The sequence below is a fragment of the Vicia villosa genome, linkage group LG3, assembly GCF_029867415.1.
Source record: "Vicia villosa cultivar HV-30 ecotype Madison, WI linkage group LG3, Vvil1.0, whole genome shotgun sequence".
NCBI classification, from domain to species: Eukaryota; Viridiplantae; Streptophyta; class Magnoliopsida; order Fabales; family Fabaceae; genus Vicia; species Vicia villosa.
Genome location: NC_081182.1, coordinates 64,404,623 through 64,423,692, shown reverse-complemented (window position 1 = coordinate 64,423,692; position 19,070 = coordinate 64,404,623). Strand labels below are relative to the sequence as shown.

General features: G+C 34.5%; 1 pseudogene; it reads left to right on the top strand.

Moving 5' to 3' along the window:
- The first annotated feature begins 5,802 nt into the window (after window positions 1–5,802).
- On the top strand, window positions 5,803–11,073 carry LOC131661697 (lysM domain receptor-like kinase 3; annotated as a pseudogene).
- Window positions 11,074–19,070: the final 7,997 nt, after the last annotated feature.

The window sequence follows — 19,070 nt, the reverse complement described above, 5'->3', positions numbered from 1 at the left end:
ATGAATAGGATCTTCCATCCTTTTCTGGATCAGTTCGTAGTAGTATTTATTGATGATATTTTAATATATTCTAAGAATGAAAAAGAGCATGCGGATCATCTTAGAGTGGTATTGGAACTATTGAAGGAAAAGAAACTCTATGCAAAACTGTCAAAGTGTGAGTTCTGGTTAAACGAAGTGAGCTTTCTTGGGCATGTAATTTCTAAGGATGGTATTACCGTTGACCCAACGAAAGTAGAAGCAGTGTCTCAGTGGGAAGCTCCGAGGTCAGTTTCCGAAATCCGTAGTTTCCTTGGTCTGGCGGGTTACTATAGAAAGTTCATTGAAGGTTTTTCAAAGTTAGCATTACCGTTAACTAAGTTGACTAGGAAGGGTCAAGCGTTTGTTTGGGATTCGAAATGTGAAGAAGGATTCCAAGAGTTGAAGAAGAGGTTGACTAGTGCGCCGATCTTGATTTTGCCGAATCCGGCGGAATCTTTTGTTGTTTATTGTGATGCTTCGTTGTCAGGATTAGGAGGTGTACTGATGCAGAATCAACAGGTAGTCGCTTATGCGTCGAGACAACTCAAGGTGCATGAGAGAAACTATCCGACTCATGACTTAGAGTTGGCAGCAGTGGTATTTGTGTTGAAGTTGTGGAGGCATTACCTATATGGTTCAAGGTTTGAAGTATTTAGTGATCACAAGAGTTTGAAGTACCTCTTTGACCAAAAAGAGTTGAATATGAGACAAAGAAGATGGTTAGAATTTCTCAAGGATTATGATTTTGAACTGAATTATCATCCGGGTAAAGCAAATGTTGTTGCCGATGCATTGAGTAGGAAGTCCTTGCATATGTCTATGCTTATGGTGAGAGAATTGGATTTAATTGAGCAATTCCGAGATTTGAGTTTAGTATGTGAAGACACTCCTACCAGTGTTAAATTGGGTATGCTGAAGCTGACTAGTAGTATTCTGGAGGAAATCCGAGAAGGTCAGAAGACTGATGTAGAGTTAGTTGATAAGTTGGCTCTGATTAATCAAGATAAAGGAGGTGAATTCAGAATCGACGAGAATGGTATAATGAGGTTTGGTAATCGTGTTTGTGTTCCTGATGTTGCCGAATTGAGGAAGAGTATTCTTGAAGAAGGACATCGTAGCGGATTGAGTATTCATCCTGGTGCTACCAAGATGTATCATGACTTAAAGAAGCTGTTTTGGTGGCCTGGAATGAAAAAGGAAATAGCTGAATTTGTCTATGCTTGTCTGACTTGCCAGAAGTCGAAGATTGAGCATCAGAAACCGTATGGAGCTATGCAACCGTTATTTATTCCAGAATGGAAGTGGGATAGTATATCTATGGATTTTGTTTCAGGTTTGCCGAGGACGGTGAAGAATTGTGAAGCTATTTGGGTTATTGTAGACAGGTTGACAAAGTCTGCTCACTTTATACCAATGAGAATGGATTACCCAATGGAGAAGCTGGCTCAATTGTATATTGACAGGATAGTGAGTTTACATGGTATTCCTTCGAGTATCGTGTCTGATAGAGATCCAAGGTTTACATCCAGATTCTGGGAAGGTTTGCAGAGGGCTTTGGGTACTAAGCTGAGATTGAGTTCTGCTTATCATCCGCAGACGGATGGACAGACGGAAAGAACTATTCAATCACTAGAAGATTTGTTGCGTGCTTGTGTGTTGGAAAAAGGCGGTGCTTGGGATAGTTATCTACCCTTGATCGAATTTACTTACAATAATAGTTTTCACTCGAGTATTGGTATGGCTCCGTTTGAAGCTTTGTATGGTCGGAGGTGTAGAACGCCTTTATGTTGGTATGAATCTGGCGAAAGTGCCGTGATTGGACCGGAAATTGTTCAGGAGACAACAGAAAGGATCAAGATGATTCAGGAGAAGATGAAGACTTCTCAGAGTCGTCAGAAGAGTTATCATGATAAAAGAAGGAGGACACTTGAATTTCAAGCAGGAGATCATGTGTTCTTGAGGGTGACCCCCACAACTGGTGTTGGTAGAGCACTGAAATCAAGGAAGTTGACTCCGCGATTCATTGGTCCGTTCCAGATTACGGAGAGGGTGGGAGAAGTGGCGTATCGTATTGCGTTGCCACCGACGCTTGCGAATCTGCATGATGTATTCCACGTATCACAGTTGAGGAAATACATTGCTGATCCATCTCATGTGATCCAAGTCGATGAGGTACAGGTAAAGGACAATCTGACAGTTGAAACTTTGCCTATGAGGATTGAAGACCGAAGGCTGAAACAATTGCGTGGCAAGGAGATAGCACTGGTCAAAGTAGCTTGGGGAGGACCAGCAGGTGGGAATGTGACTTGGGAATTGGAGAGTCAGATGAAGGATTCCTATCCAGAGTTATTTGCCTAAGGTATGTTTTCGAGGACGAAAACTATTTAGTGGGGGAGAGTTGTAACACTCCATTTATTTTCATAATTTAATTTAATTAAATTAATTGAATTATGAGGAATTAAGCAATTGGGCTTGAGTTGTGGTTAGTAAGGGAGGGGGTGCATTGGTAGGCCCTATTACTAATTAAAATAATTTTATTTTATTCTTAATAAAATAGAAGGAGTGGTAGAATAGAGAAGGTTACAGTATTGGGAAAAGAAGTCTGAACGTGAAAAGAGAAGAGGAACGGAGAAGTGCGACCGAGGAAGAACGAAGAATCAACCTTCAGGTAAGGGGGGGACTCTTCCGTTTATCTTCTATTATGGGATTATAGATAATATGGTAGAATTGATCGTGTTATCCGTACCAATTGGGTTGTGCTTAGGTTGTAGAAATGTTAGGTTTTGGGAGGATTTACACGTAATGAATATGCTGATTCGTGTAATGGTGTTATTTGGATGGTTTGAATGTATTATAATGTGCTATAATATGTGTTTGTTGTACTGTATGCGAAATCTGATTGGAATGGGTTGAATTGGTAATGATTTGGTGAAGGAAGGGTAAAATCGCAGGCTGTTTTCTACTATTCGAGCGCTGGGATTCGCCAGTTCGCGCCGCGTCCAGGAGTTGGCGCCGCGAACAGCTTGGCAGAAGGCCAGGAAGCTTTGTTGCGCTCAGTACGCGCCGCGAACATATGACCGCGCCGCGAGGGCGTAGTTTTTATTCGTTCCGCGCCGCGAACCTTTGTTTGCGCCGCGAAGGCGTAGTTCCTATTCGTTCCGCGCCGCGAACTGTGTGTGGCGCCGCGTGCTGTTAGTTGTTGCGACTGTCCATTTTGAAAAGTTTTAAAGAGGTGTAACTTTTAAACCGTAAACCGGATTTTGGTGCCGTTTCGAGTACAGTGAGGCTAATCAGATAATTTATATACTCAAATGGTGTTTGGAGTTGTGGCTCAAACTATTTTTTTTTAAAACACCGAGCTTATTTGTTTGTGGTAGGATATGCTTGTAGGTACACTAATGAGTGTTTAACTGTATAATGTTGTGGTTGTAATTGGTGTCTATTGTACATGTATTGTTGGTATAAATATGTGTCTTATTGATGATTATGACATTAATTGATGTATGTGGGTATGAGCATGTTATGGTTGAGGCATGCATTCATAATCATTATGTGGCTGGTCCTTGACGATGGTGGATCAGTGGTAGCTAATTCCCATTGTGAGGAATTAGTGAGTGGGTGTTACCGTATCCTTGATGATGGTGGATCGATGAGTTGGGTTATATCCCAGATTTTTGGTACCACATGCATGTAGTGCATTGCATTAGGTTATTTTCCCATTATAACATGAATGGAAGATTGTCCAATGTTATAATATGTGTTAAGTTGGTTGTTTGCCTTCTGATTCTATGGTTTGAATCTGATCATAACTGTAATTGGGTGAATGGCATGTGAAATGATATTTTATTATTTATATCTTATAACATTAGTTAAATGTGAATGAGACTCACCCTTACTGTTGTTATTTTTCAGATTGAGGAGTAGCTCTCGTACTTGGTGAGGATTAGCTCGTCAAGTAGTGTTAGAGTCAGTTGGGTCCGTGTCATGCTCTGGTCGTGTAACACTGGGGGCGTCGTTTAGAATTATTTGCTGAACTTTTTATTTTGGATGGATTTGTATGTTGACGCTCTAAGTCTGTGACTTGGCTGTTTGTTATTCAGATGTTAAAGATAATTCCGCTGTGTTAACATGATGAATCTGAATAAATTTGGTTGACGTTCTCCTTTATGGCATGACATGAGTATTGTTGTTTGAATTATATGGTAGTTGTAATGCCCTTTTCATGTTTACTCTGATTATTGTTTATTATTTATGCGGGGTATTAGGAGGGTGTTACAGTATGGATTCCAGGAAATCTATTTCTGGATATGTTTTCACTATGTTTGGCACAGCAATTAGTTGGAAAGCAACACTTCAGAAGGTTGTTGCTCTATCAACCACTGAAGCGGAGTATATTACATTAACTGAAGCTGTGAAAGAAGCATTGTGGCTTGAAGGTTTTGCGAAAGAGCTGAAACTTCAAGGTCGAGGTATCACTGTTAAATGTGATACTCAAAGTGCAATACACCTGTCGAAGAATTCAGCCTATCATGAGCGAACTAAGCACATTGATGTGAGGCTGCATTTCGTCAGAGGAGTAATCGAGCGTGGAGAAGTCAAAGTGCTGAAGGTTTCGACTGAAGACAATGTTGCTGATATGATCACCAAGACATTACCGAGTTGCAAGTTTTTCCACTGTATGCAGTTGCTAAAGCTGCATGAAGAAAGCTAGTTTGTTCCCTTGATGTTATAGAGTTAGATCCAAAGTGGAGATTTGTGAGATATTGGATCGAACTCTAGTATGGCCGAAGGGTAGCTTCTTGGTTCGACAGGGTTAAGCATGAAGTCGAAGGTTGTTCACATGCTTGTGTCGAAGATGCTAGGGTTGTTAGCATGTTAAATTAGGTTTTAGTGTTTAAACCCTAATTTGTTAAGTTAGCTTGTTTATTAAGTTGGCTTGTGTAATGGGCCTTGTGGAAAAAGCCCATTAGTTAGTATGTTAGGTTTTATTATAAATAGCATACTAGTCTCTCATCATTGCTAAGCTGCAAATCCTAATTTAGGGTGAGAGAGGTTATTTGTTATTCTTGTAAACTTGTAATCTTGTTTTCTAAGAGAAAGTGAAAGAATAGCAGTTATAATCAATTCTTGTGTTCCTCTTCTTCCTTGTCCTTTATTCTTCCATTGGTTTATACTTTGTTCTTGACATCGTTTTTCACAACATATATATATATATATATATATATATATATATATATATATATATATATATATATATATATATATATATATATATATATATACACACACGAACGTGAACCATTTTAAATTTTCAAAAGTATTATACATTTATATAAGGGTCTAATAAGCAATTCTTGATCATCGGATCTTTCTCATCCTTAAAAGATAAAATTCTTTCAATTATACTATATAACCTCTAATACCATTATGCTGGACTTAAACTCAACATAGACACTAAAGTGCTATTAAAAATAACTTTGAGAGGAAGAAGATTTTGTGATGATATACAAGTGAATGATTCTGATAGCAAACAAATGAATCAATCTTTAATAGGTGAAATTTTTGACTTGTTTAAACTAACTAAATTTTAACTTCTATAACAAACTTATAATTTTAATAATCTATCATTCATACTTCATTATATGTCACTTTACATCTAGAATAGATGAGAATACATCATTAACTTACTTTGGTACATAATTTAAAATTAAAAATAAAATAAAAAAACCACAATTGTAGACTTATTCAAAGAGAGAACAAGCCAAAGAAAAGTTTAAAGCCAACTCTAAAAATTCACTTCATGTAATAAAGTTTCATACACCAGGTCAACCCAACTGCACAGCTTTGCATAGCTTTTCAAACTCTCCAGCTCTTTTAGCCAATTATCAAACACAAACTCAAACCCAATTCTTCATCTACCAAAAACTAGAATGGAAAAACAACACAGATTCACCTTCTTCATCTTCTTCCTAGCAGCTTCAATCCCATTCACAACTGAATCCAAATGCACTAAAGGTTGTTCATTAGCTTTAGCCAACTTCTACCTATCAAGTAACTCCAACCTCACTTATATTTCAAGTAAGCAATCCAATAATTGATTTTCATTCTCATCTTTCTTAAATCAATTCTAATTACTTACTCTTTTTTTTTTTTTTTTCTTCCAGGTATTATGAAATCTTCAATTCTCACAAAACCAGAAGATATAGTTGATTATAACAGAGAAACTGTCCCTAATAAAGACACCATTATAGCTGGCGAAAGAATCAACATTCCGTTCCCGTGTGATTGCTTCGACGGCGACTTTCTTGCTCATACTTTTAGTTATGATGTTCAAACCGGTGACACGTATGAGTCTGTTGCTAGATCCAATTATGCTAATTTAACGAATGTTCAATGGTTGAGACACTTCAATAGTTATTCGCCGAATAATATTCCTGATACCGGGACGTTGAATGTTACTGTTAATTGTTCTTGCGGGGATAAGGAGATTGGGGATTATGGGTTGTTTGTGACTTATCCTCTTAGGCCTGGGGAGACTTTGGGGTCGGTTGCGAATTCGACTAAACTTGATTCGGGGTTGCTGCAGAGGTATAATCCTGGTGTCAATTTTAATCAAGGGAGTGGACTTGTTTTTATTCCTGGCAAAGGTTTGTAACTTTTATGAAGTTTTTGTTTGCTGCTAAATATAGTAACTTAAAGTTAAATTCAAATGAGTATATGAATGTAAGTAAAAATATGATCTTTTATATGAATTTAGGACATTTATAGAAATGCTAGTTTTTGATGGCATGATAAAGTTATTGGGATTTGCCTGAAATGAACAAAGTCTAGCCTTTCTTTGTATTATCTGTTAGGTTATAGAATAATAATGGCTAATCGGAGTAGTTAATGTAGTTACGAGAGTTGTTATAATTAGTTAGTTATTTGAGTTAGTTAGAGAGCACTGTATGTGTGTATAGATAGGAGAGTACAAAGGTTAGAGAGTATCTTTTGAATATTGTAAGGTTTGTGAATAGAGTAGCAACTCAGATTCAGATGTGAAAGGGAAACCCTTAGATGAGAGATTTTCTCCTATTCTTTCCTATTTATAAAAAAAAGCGTTATTTCTTTGAGATTCGATTCTTGGGTTCCTAAGATTATCACTCGCTCAGGGATCTTAGTTGGTTCTCGACAGGGCAAACCATAGAGCAAGCGATTGCATTCTGCAACAGTAAAGGGGACCTAGACTCGTATTTATATTGTAATTTGTAACCCTAAGCACCTCCTGTCATGGTTCTAATAGCCTTCACTGTTAGGATTGTAAGGACCACCATAACATTCATCCAACAAAAACAACAACAACCAAGCTTTATCTCACTAAGTGGGGTCGGCTACATGGATTAAATTACACCATAATGTCTTATCCATTTTTGGAAAAAAAAAAAAAGAAAACTCCAATTGATTGTTGTAGTCATAAGAATCATTAGGAAAATTTGTAATGATTTGTTAACAAACATCATGCATATCTTTTAATGTGTCTTTAACTATTTTCTTATTTATTACAAAATTCAATATAAGCATCTTAATTTGTTCTTTCAATTGTTTCTTCTTCCAGATAAAAATGGTAGCTATGTGTTTTTGGATACCAGGTAAATTTTGTTACTCTACATTGTATGCAATTTGTGTTCATATGGTTGCGATAATTCTCACACGCCAATGAATTGATGAAACTCACAACATGTTCATATTGTTGCATTAATTTTTTTTGCCTGCCGATGAATTGATGAAACTAATGACTGTGTTTTTTATTCTCTTATGCAGTCCAGGAGGTTTGGCTTTCTCTCTTATCAGAAAATTGGTTTTGATGCGCGTAGTTACCATATACAAATGGTGGAAGAAAATTTCTACTTTGAACTCATATTTTGCTTCTATATAAGCAGGTCTTGCTGTTGGAGCTATTGCTGGAATAGCTGTTGGAATAGTTGTTCTTCTTTTAGTGGCAGCTGCTGTATATTTTGGATATTTCCGAAAGAAGAAGATACAGAAGGAGGACTCTCTCTCACGAGATTCCACCTCACTTTTCCCTCAGGATGTGAAGGGTATGTTTATTTCTTCTTATATTCCTCCCAAAACATCGTTTCTCTCACCTTTAACTCCTACTGTTCTTAAAAATAAACCGTAGCTAATGATTTGGCGTTTTTCAGATGAAACTTCTCGTAATGCTGTTATCTCCGGCATAACAGTCGACAAATCAGTTGAATTTTCATATAATGAACTGGCAACTGCCTCAGATAACTTTAGCATGGCTAATAAAATTGGTCAAGGAGGTTTTGGATCTGTCTACTATGCAGAGCTGAGGGGAGAGGTGAGTAATAACATTTATTATAAGTATTTATTCCGAGAAATGTTGTTCTGATATTCATAGGAGTTTATCAGGGTTTATTCATCAAGGTTTACTGGTTTAGCATTTGGCTGATTGTTAGTTGATTGAAAACAAATTGAAGTAGAAGATTATAGTATGAGTATATGTGATAATCTATCAGATATAGTTAATAAGCTTAGTTATTATGTAACACGACTGATATGTGAATAAAACTAGGAGACACTGAGAACCTTGGTAATTCACGGTTCATCTCAATTTGGGCCAGTAAAACTTACTTGCCATATTGGCATCAAAGATGAAGATAATATGATTTATGATAGGTACGAATGGATGTGCTAAAATGATATCATCCTTTCAAATATCAACATATCCATCATTTTTTGGTTGTTTGTGATTGTGACACACTATTGTGGAAACCAAGCTGGAAAGTACTTGTGACTTGTGAGAAAGGATTGAGAGTTGCTTCAAAATGGTTTTCCAATGAAGAAAATGATGGCAATATTGTAACATTCCAATTGATATTTTTCCTTTCATTTTACATTTTACTGAGAAAGTTTATCCTTGATTTCTTGAAAATTGAGATTGTTGCGTAATATTTACCATGATTTTCTGTTCTCTTCATTACAATATAATTCATTTTGGTTGTTAAACACACATACATGCCACTGTATTGTTGCTTTACATAATTCTACTCTGATGAATCACAGTATGTTTGTTCTAAAAAGCCACTCTGTCCTTTTCCTATTAGAATTCACATTCTCATTCCATAAGCCAATAATTTTGCTGATGCAGAAAGCCGCAATAAAAAAGATGGATATGCAAGCAACAAAGGAATTTCTTGCTGAATTGAATGTCCTGACTCGCGTTCATCATCTTAACTTGGTACTAATCCCTTAAAACTTGAAGCATTTATTTGTATTAATTTTATCTACCATTGAATTTCACAATGCGGGCAAGATTTATTCCAAGAGAACTTTTAGTAATTCTATTGATTGGATCTAGCTACGGTAAATTTTGTAAAATCTCGCTTTAAGTGATTTGAACGTGTGGAGAAGACTTGTAGAAGCTCAAGTAGTATGTGTAGATTAGACAGATCACAGTCTCAACTTTTATAGTAGAAAGACCAAGAAAAGTTATTGGCCCGAAAAACCATAAATGGGATTTATATTTCAATAATTTGTCATTAGAAATTATTTAAAATACAATATTATGGTGTCAACTGCCAAAGCTTTAGTTGTTGCAGTGATGGGAGCATTATCTTGAACACAGACTAGGTGGTTTGAATTTTAGTAAGCTTATTTTAATGTCTTAAACTCTTAACGACCATCCAGGTGCGGTTGATTGGATATAGTATTGAGGGCTCTCTTTTCCTTGTCTATGAATACATCGAGAATGGAAATTTGAGTCAGCATCTGCGTGGTTCAGGTTAGAGCAACTTATACTTTAGTTTTTATTTTCCTATGATGTATTGTGATTATCTTGCGGTAACAGTAAAGTGATCATTTTTCCAGGTAGAGATCCACTGCCATGGGCTACGCGTGTGCAGATTGCTTTGGATTCTGCCAGAGGTCTTGAATATATCCATGAGCATACAGTGCCTGTATATATCCATCGTGACATAAAGCCAGCAAATATATTGATAGACAAAAACTTCCGGGGGAAGGTTGAATACGTTACGAGATTGATCTATCTCTATTTTTATCATTTCGATCACTATGGAAGCTCATAAAATGTCCATATTTGTAGGTTGCTGATTTTGGATTGACCAAACTGACGGAAGTTGGAAGCTCATCACTTCCCACTGGCCGTCTTGTCGGAACATTTGGATACATGCCACCAGAGTACAATTTACCGAACATTTACTCAACTTTTTTCCAAGTTTATGTGCATATGGATTTGTTTAGTGATTATCATGGTTTTATGTGAAGGTATGCTCAATATGGAGATGTTTCTCCCAAAGTAGATGTTTATGCTTTCGGAGTTGTTCTTTATGAAATTATTTCGGCAAAGGAAGCAATCGTCAAGACTAGCGAATCTGTTGCTGCAGACTCAAAGGGACTTGTATCTATGGTTGGTCTTGACTTCACTACTAAAGAATTTTTTTTAACTATAAAAAGTCTTTCCTCATCAACCTAAATAGTAGCATTAATTTCCTTTCATTTTTATCATGCAATGCAGTTTGAAGGAGTTCTTAGTCAGCCCGATCCTACCGAAGATCTTCGCAAAATAGTGGATCCACGGCTTGGGGATAACTACCCTGTAGATTCAGTTCGCAAGGTGAGAACATCTGTTAATAAACCCTTTCGTGTTAACGATTTCAAGAATGTTAAACCTATGGTCACTGTTTTGTCTTGCAGATGGCTCAACTAGCCAAAGCGTGTACACAAGAAAATCCTCAACTGCGTCCGAGTATGAGATCCATTGTGGTTGCTCTTATGACCCTTTCTTCAACTACAGACGATTGGGATATTGGCTCCTTTTACGAAAATCAAAACCTTGTGAATCTTATGTCAGGAAGATAGGATTATACAAAAGTATTGATTTTGTATGTACAATGTTTGGAGTTAGATTTCTGACATTGCAGCGGATTGTTGAAACAAAAGTGTTTATAAAATGGATTAGCAAGTAGGAATTTGTACATTGTAATAGCTGTATTTAGTAGAAAGAGTGAAGGGATCAACAATTTTATCATAATTTACCATCCATATAGCCCAACCAAGGGACCAAACCTACAGTTTGAAAAGCAACTCTTTTTTTTGAGTGGTTTGACTTATTTTAGTGTTCTAGTATTATGAATTAGAAACTTTGGAACATGGTTCAAAAAAGCACTCGAGTGGCTTATAAGACAAAACAAGTGAAGCATTCTTTTCAAGTCAAGTGTGACTTGATACCACACCCAACATTGTTTGTTACTAGCTAACAAGGTTTCATTTTTCCACAAAAAAAATCTTACTGTGTGATTTTGGCTCCCCCGACAATAGCTTTTTCCCACAATATAATCTCTAATATAAACTTGAGAATAGTAACAACCACCAAAAAGAAAAAACAACCCTTTTACATATATTATTTAATATAATCTCTATTTAAATATATTTACAATAAAATAAATGATAATTCTAATTTAATAAATATAAAAGCCATACATAAAACAAATTTGTATGACTAAAAACTACGGGGTGGAAAAGCAGACGGCCCGGCCCGTTTAAGTCCGCCAAAAAGCGGGACGGGGCGGGCCAATTTAGGTGTCCGAGTTAAGAAGTCAAGTCTGTTCCGTTTACTGGCGGGTTGGCGGGCCGGTCCATCAATTTTATTTTATTTTTTATTTTACAATTTGATTAACTACATAATTTATAAATTTCTTAATTATTACCAAAGAGGTTGAGAAAAGATTTCTTTTTAACAACGCACAATAGAACTTCAACATGTCTTAAAGACCAATTACAACAAAAAAACAAAATAAACTCAAACACAATAAAAAAATATCAAAATAAATAATTAAACAATACACATCATCCTAATCCAATTTAAAAACTAACTACTAAAAGAACTCAATTAAGAATTTACACAAGACAAACAGTGATAACAATTACATTGCATCATACATCACAATACATAAAATAATAGTGCATAAAATATCAGCACCTAACTTTCTCACTGTTTACATCATATATACTCTTATATTGACCGATTTCTTAATAGTTAAATTAAAAATTTGTCTCACGTATACACTAATCAAATCATTCATTTTCTTAAAATCAACATCTATTTCTAAAGAATACATGTAAGCTAATGTATCAAGAATTTAATAAATATGCATGTCATATAATTGTTATTTTATTTCAAGTTTTTTCAATCAACATTTGTATTAGAAAGTTATAGAAAGAACATTATAATTATAATTCAATATTCAATCAACATAATTTTAAAAGAAAGGTGTTGTTTTTACCGTTAAAGTTATTTTAATCTAACTAAAAAATAAAAAAGTTTTAACAAAAAGCCCGCCCCGGGTCGGCCCGATTTTTTAAGTGGATTAGACGGGACGGACCAACTTAAAGTACCAAGCCGAAAACCTCAGCTCAGCCTGCCCAAAATGGCAGATCAAATGGGTCGACCCGATGGATCTGACCGATTTTGCCACCCCTACTAAAAACTACTTAAAATTAGAGTTTTTTTTAAATATTATCAAAATAAAAATAAGAAAAATTATAATACAATAACAATAAATTTTACTAAGAAACATATTTTTTATTTATGAAACAAATCATTTAAGAAGCTATTGAGCATACAATTCATCTAATGTTTATAACTAATCAATAAATTAATTAAATTCACAATTTGTTGACATCTTCTACAAATATATTTATAATATACTAATTTAAGTTTAATTAAAACTTAAGAAAAAATGGTCGCATAGTTCACTGCAGAATCTATTTTACATTACTTTTAAATTGTAGCATCTAACTAATTTCATAGATATTTTGGACATTGTGCTACATTTTAACTACTAATTCATTAAAAAAAATAGTATTTTATTTTTCTATTTTATTCAAAATATTCATTAATCAATGTAAACATTATTGGTTTTATACAAACAAACATAACTCGAATGTGTAAGATTCATTAAAATAAAAATAAATATGAATAATAAATATTTGTTATTAGTGTTGAGTGCAAGTGTGTGGTTATAAGTTTCACATTGTTTATGAATGGGAATGTTGAATTTATAAGAGATGTGACTCATTTATCTAACACCTTAAGGTTTTAGGTTGAAATGTGGTGTCTCCCTCTCTTGTGATCCTGGAGCATTGGTCCCGATGGCGCTCTTGACTCTCCCGGACTCCCCAACAGTATTCTTTGGTTGTCTATTGACAACGATCGTGGTTTTTTCTCCGGATTTGGAGTTTCTACGTTAATCTCTCGTGTTTTTATTTTGTTCCTCCTTTTTCTCTATGTCTGTTATTTTCCCAACAACTGCTATTAGAGATTTTGGTTCGATCTGGGGATATGAGTTCTTAGTATGCTATGTGGTTGCAGCTTTGTCTAATCTTGCACATCATAAAAGAAAGGTAGTGTTGTGAAAGAGTTGTTCAGCTGCAGTCACAAGTTCTGATGTGTAAATTGATGGAAAAATTGTTTTTACTTGTGGAAAGTTCAAGTCAAAGATGCCTTGATAAAGTCAAGATTACATAGGTGCAAGATTATGTCGGTGGTTGAAGAAATTCCTGCCAACAAGTAGCACCATAAAGTTTCAACAGGTTTTCGGCATGTGAAAACTCTTGGAGTGGTTTACCTTCAAGTGAAATTTATTCTTCATGATATAGTATATTATTGTCGGCGATGACAATGTGAAATTCTTGAAGTGGTTTATCTTCAAGTGAAATATATTCTTCATGAGAGAGTATGATAGTTTTTAAACAATGATTGTCTGTTAAGACAATGTAAAATTTATTGGAGTGGAGTAGCTTCAAGTGGTGTAGAAATCTAATTACAGTTAAAGCGCTCTCGTTGTATTTAAGGCTAATGTTCAATTCCTACTGTCTAGTTAAAACCCCAAACTCTCATTTTTATTGATTCTAACTTCTATCTTCTTTTTACTCTCGTAACAATACACTTAATAATTAATATTAGAAATTGTAACCAGAAAAATACTTTTATAATGAATGCACCGATATTATTACTAAACTCCCTAGGTTATGTGATCTTACATGCCGATATAATAAATTTAGCCGGACATAATCATAAACATCAAACCAGAACAGAAACAACAGATAAACAACGGTCTAGACATATTCAATAAATCAAAATAAGCAATAATTATAACTGAAAATAAAAATCTGGAATTAAATATGAAATTGATATTGGGAATCTTCTAGTACCAAAAGCACTCCTCCACAGACTTGTAAGCTTTGCTTTGATCCGGAATACAAAAAGATTGCAGAAAATAAAATAGAATGATAAAACCTAAACAAAATTCTGAAGCTGGGAAACAAACTAAGCTGCAATAGATTTCTAGTGTAGAAAACTATTGCTAAATGGTTGAGAAAAATTAGAGCGGAACTGAAAGTAAAATGCTGTAATTTTTGGACGGCAAAAAGGAGAAAGAGCCCTTTTCTGATTAATGTTGAGTATTTATAATGCTTGAGTTAAGCTAGGTTGAGAAAATGTAAGAGGAGATTCTGTTACTTTCGTTTCCATAACTGAGTCTACGGAGAGAATTTAGGGAGGCTGAAAAGTAGGAGTAAGGATGAGCGCGTCTGAGTGTGTGACGAACGTCGCCCACTATTGAAGGAAGGGTGACGAGCGGCAAGGGGAGGGCTGACGAGCGGCATAGGGGTGTGACGAGAATCACCCTCCTTGCTGGATTGGGCCGATCTTGCTTTGGGCCTTGGCTTCTTTCATTTCCTTCAATCTTTCAACCCTTTTTTCTATTCTTCTATACTTTTTATCTTTTCCTCATCATTTTACCTCCTTTTTGATCATTTTCTTGTGCAAGCCTAGAAATGTTAAATACCTGAAATATACTAAAAATATCGGCATAATACTAACATAAAGCAACATAAATAAATTAAAACAGAGAAATAATCTATGTAAATTAAGTCAAATATACAATGCATTTTCGTGTTATCAACTATACTCTTTATGATGGAGTATGATTGTCGGTGAAGACAATGAAAGTTGTATTATTTTTAATCAATGTGGAGATGGTTAAGATTGAATAAAAATATACATGTTGATACTCTTTATGGTGGAGTATGATTGTCGGAAAAGACAATGAAAGTTAATGTATTATTTTCAATCAAGGTGGAGATTGTTGGGTTTGGTTGAAAATATATATGTTGAAGAAGTCCCACATCGCTTGGTCTTGTGAAGGAAGAGGGAGTCCAAGGCTATATATAGGATTCAAGTTTTTCTTTACAAGATGCACCAGTCAAAAGCACTTTAAGCTTGTATTTGACTTTCTTTGTTCTAGGGGTGGAAATAGGCCAGACCGATAACAGGGGCCTACAGGCTAGCCTATATAGGCCCAGGCCAGGCCACACATTATTTTTAAATAGAAAATGCCTAGACTTTTTATAAGCCTATTTAGTTAAAAAGGCTATGCCTTAGGCCCTAAAAGAAGTCTTTTGAGCCTATCATGCCGACCTATTTAAATAAATATGAATATTTTTTTATTATCATTATCTTATGTTTTATACTTTGAATTAAAATACATAAATAAAATTTGGTTATCTTGAAGAACTTGTGAAAATAAGATGAAAACATCTGATGAACATTGTTTTTATAAGTTCTCTTAAACAAATAGTCTCCTAGAACTTATGCTAAGAGGTAAGTTAAAATAAGTCAATGCAAACAAATTTTTAGTCTCTTTATCTTTTAGTTAGTTAGCCTATTTAAATATTATTTTAATTCTATATACATATGCCTAAAACAAATAGGTTTTTATATAGGCTAACCAGGCCTTCGAAAAGGCTAGGCTCAGGCCTAAAAAATAAGCCTGCGACAGGCCACAGGCCAGACTTAGACTTCAGTTTTTTTGACAGGTCGGGCTTAGGCTTGGCAAAGCCTAGCTCGACCCAGCCTATTTCCACCCCTTTATGCTCTTGCATTAGAGTGTTGTGAGATGTAGTTAAATATTTGTTTTGGAGGGTGTGAGTGTATTGAAGGTCTGGAGTATTTGAGGGTATATTATGTGTTGTAACAATTTTCACATAGTGTTATTCTCTGATTGTCTATTGACAACGACCGTGGTTTTTCTCCGGTTTTGGAATTTCCACGTTAATCCTCCGATTTTGGAGTTTCCACATTAATCTTTTGTGTTGTTATTTTGTTCCTCTTTTTTTTTTATGTTTGTTATTTTCTCAACAATTAGCTAATATGAACAAAAATATAGAACAAATATTTGTAATTAATACTTATTAATAAAAATATAAGAAACACAAATAATTATAATTGTGTTAGTAATAGGTCGTTTATTTTATTTTTATTTTTATTTTTATTATTATTATTATTATTATTATTATTATTATTATTATTATTATTAAATATTGTGTGTGCAATTAAGTAACTTTAGAATTATAAATATAGGATGAAAGGGAAAAGCGAGGAAAGGAAGTATTTGATATGTTGGTTGGTTTGAGAGAGATTAGGCTTTCTAATTTTTAGAGGTTGATTTATTTGTCAATTGTTAAATGTAAATTGTTTATACTTTGGTATTAGTTCCTATAAACTGACATCAGAGCAATTCTGATCTGAAGAAAAAAAATCACAGTAAGGGAAAATGAACATGCCACAATTTGAGAGCAGCGGTGATGCTTATTGATGATTGATTTGTATTGAGAAACATTTTTATGTTGTGGGAACACCGAAGAGTGGGAAGTTGTTAGCGGCAGTAAAAACTTTGAGAAACTGTGCTTTCATATGGTGGCAGTTTGGCTAGCTCTTCTTTGTTTTAGATGGATAAGTGGCGTGTCTCTCACAAAGATGAATATTTATCAACTTTGTATCAATGCTTCTAGTAACTCCCCCAACAAATGATATCAAGAGCTTTGCTTCGAGAAAGAGACTGACTAACTTGTGTCAAAATGCCCTAGAAGAAGCGTCTCGTTGTCCAAGAAGAGGTAATGGCGGTACAAGTGTAAATGGGGGATCATTGTAGACTCACACTTGAGGGAGAGTGTTAGAATAATAATGCAAGTGTGAGTAAGTGGTGAAATAGTCCTACATTGGATAGGAATGGGGTGACTTCAACATTTATAAGTGGGAGAACCCACTCACCGATCACCTTAAAATTTTAGGTGAACAAATGGTGTGTGTCTCTCATAAAGATGTCTAATTCTCAATTTTATATCAATGTTCCTAATAACTCCACCAACACTGTCAAGTCTAGATTTTAAAAGTTAGATTATTTTAGTATATAATATAAGAGTTACACTTATAAATAGTCATTGTATAATAATATTTTAGATATGTCAAACTTATATTATTTTTCTCTCGATTTATCTCTAAATTTCTTCTTTACAATTTATCTATATTTTCTTTAGTTTATTAGCTCACAAAATATTTAACTTTTGAAAAGAATTAAGATACTCACAACAACAACAAAAAACATAAATTCCTTTCTTAGTATAATTATTTGAAGAAAAAATAAATCACAATTTAGAGTTGTTGGCCGAAGTTAACTTTTAAATTCAATTAAGAGTTTAAGACTAATTATCATATGCGAGATACATGTAACACAACCATTTAAAAACTTGAAAACTCACAAGACACAAATGACCCACTAATCTAATATGGTTTCCACTGATGTAACAAGAAAAGATAGAGTATTTTAGATGTTCCATTGTATTGGGAAGTATAGTATAGTCTATGAAATTCATCCAATTTTCCAAATCCACATAATGTATAAAAAACCAAAAGAAAATGACCATTCAAATTCCTTAAACACATCAACATATTCGATGGGGTTATTTTGGTCTTCTCATGAAATGAAACAGTTATTGCAAAACCATGCACCATATTTTGGGCTCATTGTTTCAAAGCTTTCACATATACTGAATTTTACTTCCCATAAATCACTCAAGTATTCAATTTTCAATGTCACTATCTCCCATTGAACACAACATCCCCACAACCGTCATTCTAGAGACCCTGCAAGTCCCTACCTACACATTTTTTAATCATATCAATCAATGACCATTTCATCCCAATCAAAGGGCAAATTAGTCATCACACTCAACCAATAAACACATTCGCATCTCCGACTTCTCCGACAACATCTCCGACTTTAATGACTAATCCTAAAATGTTGATTTTTCTTAACAAATATTTTTTCATACACATTAATCAATATCAAATCACTGATCAAACTCTTAAAGACTTGTTTAGACGAGTTTATCTATTAATTCTGTCATGCTATAATAGTACATAAAAATAAAACATGTCTCAACTCATGTATGTCTCTATATAACACCAACCTTAGCCCACATAAAATTTACATTCTCTAACTTTTTGTCCCTATGAGCCTGTCTGGTATTGTTACTTAAATCATGAAAATGAAGCACTTCCACTTTTTCCTTCTCTTAACTATTTTTCTCTTCCTTACACCTACATCTTATACCATAAGAACCAAGTTTTCAGGCCCTTCAACTTCAACCCAACAACGAGTTTTTCATCATCGATGCGCCAATTCTCCGATCAGCTGCAGAAGTAGAGAGTTTGAGTCTCAGAAACGAAGAGTTCCTACAGGTTCCAATCCTTTACACAATAAGAGATAGTAGTAGTAGCAGCAGCAGCAGCAGCAGAATAGCAGTTATTCAATATTTGTAATGTACAGATAATTATATAAATATACTCTATAAGCTAGCATAATTGAAGTTGCATTTTTATCTTATATTATTAGAGTTGTTAATTTGTTTTGTTAGCTAGATTGCTAGAGACTTATTCTTGAGATGAAGTGAATTTTGTGCTCTTACATGTTAAAAATTATGTATATGCATGTTTGGTATTATATGGTAGAATCAAACATGTACTATATGTTTAGATTTATACATTTTCTGAGTTGAATGAAGCTTCCTGTTCCATTGGAACTTGCACCAAATTTTGAAGATACTATAGTATTTGGTATGATTTATATCATCAATTAGCTCCAAACTTGAATCAAAATACTTCTACTACTTTTTTTGAGAAC